Source organism: Molossus molossus, unplaced genomic scaffold (assembly GCF_014108415.1).
Source record: "Molossus molossus isolate mMolMol1 unplaced genomic scaffold, mMolMol1.p scaffold_m16_p_6, whole genome shotgun sequence".
NCBI lineage: Eukaryota > Metazoa > Chordata > Mammalia > Chiroptera > Molossidae > Molossus > Molossus molossus.
The window spans coordinates 8,702,172-8,708,195 of NW_023425399.1; positions in this window are offsets into that span (position 1 = coordinate 8,702,172).

Below are 6,024 nucleotides of genomic sequence, written 5' to 3' on the forward strand. Positions count from 1 at the left end.
ATCCCCCACCTTGGTCAGGGTACTGTGCAGGAGGCAACCAATCAGTGTTTCTATTTCACATTGATGTTTCTCTCCCTCTCTCTCTCTCCCCCCTCCACACTTTCTAAAAATCAATGGAAAAAATATCCTCAGGTGAGGATTTTAAAAAAGAATAACAGCCCGGCCGGTGTGGCTCAGTGATGGAGCATCGACCCATGCACCAAGAGGTCGTTGGTTCGATTCCCAGGCAGGGCACATGCCCAGGTTGTGGGCCCGATCCCCAGTGGGGGGCATGCAGGAGGCAGCCAGTCAATGTTCTCCCTCATCAATATTTCTAGCTCTCTCTCCCTCCCCCTTCCTCTCTCTAAAATCAATAAAGAATAAAATATTTAAAAATAAATAAATAAATATTTTTAAAGAATAATAAATAAATATGGACAATAGAAATTATAATATTACATCAACATTAAATTTTCTGATTTTGAAAACTACACAGAGGTCATGTAAGAGAACATCCTCGTTCTTAGGAGGTGCACACTGAAGTTTTAGAGGTAAAAGGACATTGTATCTGTAACTGACTCCTAAATGGTTCATAAAAACTACACAGAGAAAGAATGACAAATCAAGTGTAGCAAAATCTGACAATTTGGGGATCTGAGTGAAGGAGATAAGGAAGTTTACTGCAGTATTCTTCCAACTTTTCTGTAAATTTGAAATATTTTTAAGTTTTAAAATATCACCTATGTTTTGGTTTTATTTTTAAAACATGGTTTTCATCTGTTATTTCCATTTGCTCTCATTAAAAAGAAAGTTCATGTCATGATTGTGTCCAGAAACCAGGCCCCATTTAGGCCCTGGTCCCAAGAGTCTCCCAGAAAAGGGATCTCAGCATAAGTGTGGCAGGCAGGAAGACCTTTTCAGTTTATTTGGGTCTGTAAAATACCTAGAAGGAAATTTCACCCAATATTAACAGTGATCAGCAACGGCCCCTCCCTCATCTGCAGTTTTGTTCAAATTTCCACCCCGCCCCCATTGGCCCAGATGCCTCAGGGAAGTGACCCCAACCCTTGATCCTTGAGAAGCCCTGATGGACCTAAGGGTCATCTTATCCCCCTGCTAGTGATTGGTCAAAAAATGAGCATGTGATGCAAGAGAGCCAATAAGGAACAAGGGGCCTCCAGGCTGGTCTTTGACTTGCTTTGATCTACAAAATGTGAGAAAGTGACTTTATAAGACTCTTGAGCGCAGGATTCTTGGATGCTACCCTGAGAAGGCCATGTTAAGAAGCCAGTCCTGGAAAATGAGAGGCTGCGAACAGAATAGAGATGCTCCAGCCAACAACCAGCACCCACTGCTGCACGTATGAATAAGGCCATATTGGACCTTCAAGCCTAGCTGGACACTTAATGAAGCTGCATGAATGAGCCCAAGTAAAACCAGAAGAGAAACCACCAGCCAATACACAGTTGTGAGAAGTAATAAGTCGATGCTGTCTTAAGCAACTGTTTTGGGGAAGGATGCGAAGATTCACTGAGGTGATAACGTGACCTGGCACACAGAAAGTGCTCAGTAAGTGGTCATCACTGTTGACCATGCTTTTCTGCTCTCATCCCCTGTGCTGATTGGTTATTCCTTCCCTTTTTCCCCACCTAAGGAAGAAGTCCCTTTCATTCTCCAACCATCTCTGCACCCTGCTTCATTTTCCCACATCACTTGTCCTTACCTGGCATTAGAGTATCTTTTCACCTATTTATTGCCTGTCCTTCTTGCAACTGTGAGAGCAGGGACCTCATCTGCCTTGTTCACCGCTGTACTGCCAACATTTTACACAAGTTCCAGCCCAGAGCAGGTCTCAGATTTGGTGAGTGAATGGGGCAATCCGGTCACCATGATGCAAGTCATGAAAGGTTTCATCCTCCAACATTGTGACACCTTGGGGGTGTCCATCTCGGGCAGTCTTAGAGCTAGGAGGAGCTAGAGGACAGAAACCTAAAGGGGGAGAAGGGGCCAGCCACATGACTCTTGGGAAGAGCATGAACCAGGAAGCAGGTACAGTGAGTGCAAAGGCCCTATTCTCACCTGACAATAGGAGATTTCAGGAAAAAACAAAAACAAAAAACTGGAGAGTCAGCAGGGCCTTGAATGTCAGGTGAAGGTGTAGATCTCATTCCAACACCTACCTAGTCAAGTGTAACAGCCAGAGGAGGAAACAAATATCTCTGCAGTGTCTCCTGCCTGCCAGGTACCCTACTTCTCACTATCCTGTGAACCTTGCAATAAGCCCATGAAGCAGAAGGAAAATGGACCTACATAGGCTCAGAAACACAGCTATGAGACTACAAGCTTCAAAGGCTGGGCTCCTTCCACTGCCCATCACCTCACTTTCCCTCACCCCCACATCTCATCAACCAGCAAATCCTGGCTGCTCCACCTTCCAAACACATCCGGAGTCAACCACTTCTCCCACCTGCACAGTCACCCTGGTCTCACCCTCCATCCCCTCCTACCTGGACTACTGCAGTCATCTGCTCCCTGATCTACTGCCTCAGCACAATCCCTGAGTCCATTCCACACACACAGCCAGAGGAATCCCATTAAAATGTAAAGTCAAGGTCACTGTCAATTCTCTACCAGAACTCACAACAGAGCTTTTGGCAATGGTGTAAATGTTCTCTGTCTGCATTGTCCAACTCAGCATCCACCAGCTACATGTGACTAATAAGCACTTGAAATGTGCTTAGCATAACTGAAAGATTGAATTTTTCATCTTAGTTTAGTAGCCACACTCTGAGGGCAAGGCTGTGGAAAATGGGCATCTTGAACACAGCTGGTGGGAGTGTAAATTAGCATATGGCTCCAATGGCAATATCTACATACCTACCTCCTGATAGATTTGTCTATCAAAACAACAAAGGCATTTAATATTTGTCACAGCAACCCCACTCCAAGAGTGTGTCCTACTGATCTACCTTCACATGTCAAATAATATTATGTAAAAGGTTTATAACATCCAAAGACAGGAAACAACCCAAGTGTCTGTCCATTAATAGGCAACTAGTTAAATGATTATGATCCACCCACACAGTAACGTACAATGAAGTTGCAAAAAAGAATGAGGAAATATGACACCTAGAAAAAATAAATTGGACTTCATCAAAAGTTAAAACTTTTTGTTATCAACGGACACTATCAAAAAAGTAAATAGAAAAAAAAAAAAGTGAAATGATCACCAACAGAATGAGAGAAAATATTTGCAGATCACATATCTGATAAGGGTCTAGTGTCCAGAATATATAAAGAACTCTTGCAACTCAGTAATAAAGACAAATAACTCAGTCTTTAAATGGTCAAATGTTTTATCCCAAAAAAATGTACAAATGGCCAACTAACACATGAAAAGATGCTCCACATTAGGAAAATGCAAATTAAAACCACAATGAGATCATCAGTTCACACTCATTAAGGTGATATAACCAAAAAATGTGGAAAATAACAAATGTTGGTGAAGATGTGCAGCAATTGGACCCTTGTGCATTGATGGTGGGGATGTAAAGTGGTGCGGCTGCCATGGAAAACAGTTCAGCACTTCCTCAAAGTCTAAACATAGTTACCATATGATCCAGCAATTCCACTCCTAGGTACATACCCAAGAACAATGAAAATGGATGTCCACACAAAGATTTGCACAGGAATGTTCACAGCAGCAGTATTTTGGAATAGCCAAAAAGTGGAAATGACTCCAGTCTATTAACTAAATTTATAAACAAAATGTGGTTTATCCACACAATGGAATGTTTGTTATTCAGCCATAAAAAGGAATGAAGTACTACAACATGGATGAACCTGTCAAGTCCCCTGCTATTTCCCTAGAACAGTGCCTGGGCCAGGATGATGCTTAATAAACATCTGTTGAGTGAATGAATGAATGATCTCCGGCTGTCTGTTAGTCTGTCACCAGTGGTGCTGGGCACTAGGAGGGTTCCAGACACCAGACAACAGCGGTAACCAGCCATCCCAGACTGCTTGGAGGTCGGGGACATGTGCAGAAAACTTTGGAGGGTATTTCTCTGAAATCTCAGACCCAGTTCCCATCCCCTACCATCCCCCACCAAGGCAAGCAGCCCTTAAACTCCTGGGTTGAAAATCCAAATGTGTCAATAAATGACAAGTCCAGCCAGTTTCTCCAGAATTCACCTGGACTTAAACTGAAAACTGACCCTGCCATCAAAATGAACTTTTCTTTCCTTGAAGGAGGTGGAGAAGGAAGCAGGGAGGGAGCATGGGCCTGGCTGGGGACAGGTGCTGCCCATAGCAGGGACACTGAGGAAACAGACCTAAGGTGACGAGGGTGACTAGCAGCTGAGGAATCCAGGGCTTAAAACTTCAGAGAGCCCTGGCCAGTTTGGCTCAGCGGTTAGAGCGTCGGCCTGCGGTCCGGAGAGACCCGGGTTCGGTTCCCGCTAAGGGCATGTACTTCAGTTGCAGTTTGTCCCCGGCCCTAGTTGGTCGTGCGGGTGGCAGCCACTCGATGTGTCCCTTCACGTCGATGTTTCTCTCTCTCTCTCCCTTCCTCTCTCTCCCTCCCACTCTATCTGTACAAAAAATGGAAAAAAAAAAAAACAAACTTCAGAGAACCAGGGCAGGGTGGAGTCTCCAAAAGGCAGGGGTCTTACCTCCCTTCTTTGCTCCCCCTTGGGTCCTTCTGTGGTCGCTAGGGTGGCTCCCATTTAGTGACAATGTTTGGAATTTATGTTAACAATTGTGTACTTTGTAGTCAGCTAGACCCGGGTAAAACCCTGCCCCTGTCATTTACCGGCTGAGGTAGTAAAAGCATGTGACTAAGCCTTAATTCGTTCAGCAAGCATTTACTGAGCCTATCATGTGCCCAAGAGGTGGGATTCAGCTGTGAACAAAGCAAGTCCTGGTCCTCAGGAGCTTGTTGTCTGATGGGGGAGATGTGAACTGCAAGTTCATTGCCCAGGATAAGCACTGTGAAGACAAAACAGGGTGATGTCACAGTGACTGGAGGAGGGGGTAACTTTGAGCAGAGTGGTCAGGAGAGGCCTCTGAAGAGACACCACCATTGGTTATTAAGAGTAAATGAGCCCTGGCCGGTTTGGCTCAGCGGTTAGAGCGTCGGCCTGCAGTCCAGAGAGACCCAGGTTCGGTTCCCCCTAAGGGCATGTACCTCGGTTGCAGTTTGTCCCTGGCCCTGGTTGGGTCATGTGGGTGGCAGCCACTCGATGTGTTGCTTTCATGTTGATGTTTCTCTCTCTCTCTCTCCCTCCCTCCCACTCTATCTGAACAAGAAATGAAAAAATGTCCTCGGGTGAGGATTTTTTTTTTTAAAAAAAGAGTAAATGAAATACTGCCCTTTAGCTCCGGCCCGGCTCCTAACAGAGATTAAGAGCTCACCAAATCTTACAGTGACTCCTAGGGTGATTCTCATCAGTTTAGTGTTCTCTCCTTCAGGAGAACAGGAGCTCCAGGAGGCCGGGCGTTTCTCTTCCCGGGTGCACAGCATAAGGTGGCACACAGCAGGTGTACGCACGGTCCTCGGAATCTGCACGCGGGAGAGCTCTATAAACTCGCCCATCTTAAACAGGCCCCAGCTAGGGAGCACTATTCCAAGTGTCCAGCAAGCGCTGGCTCCCTGGCCCGGTCCAGCGCCCTGGCGTTCTTTGCACACAGTAGGCGCTGGACGGTGCGTGCTGAAGAAATACCCGTTTCTGGGTCCAACAGCGCACGACCTCAGCCCATTGCACGGGACAGTAAACCGAGACCGACGTGGAGGACCGCGGCCTGCGTTTCCGCGAAGCGTGCTCCCGAGCACAGGCCAGGGCGGAGCGAGGCTGGCAAGGACGCGCCGCCGCCCCTCGCTTCCGCGCCCAGCTGCGCCCAGCTGCGGTACTACCCCCCGCGCGCCCCGGTTGGCTGTGGCTCAGAGGCCGCTGATTGGCCCGCGCAGCCCCGGCGCGGGCTCTGATTGGCTGTGACGCGTGGCCGGGCGAGGCCCCCGCCGGCGCCGCCGCCGCCCCCGGCGTT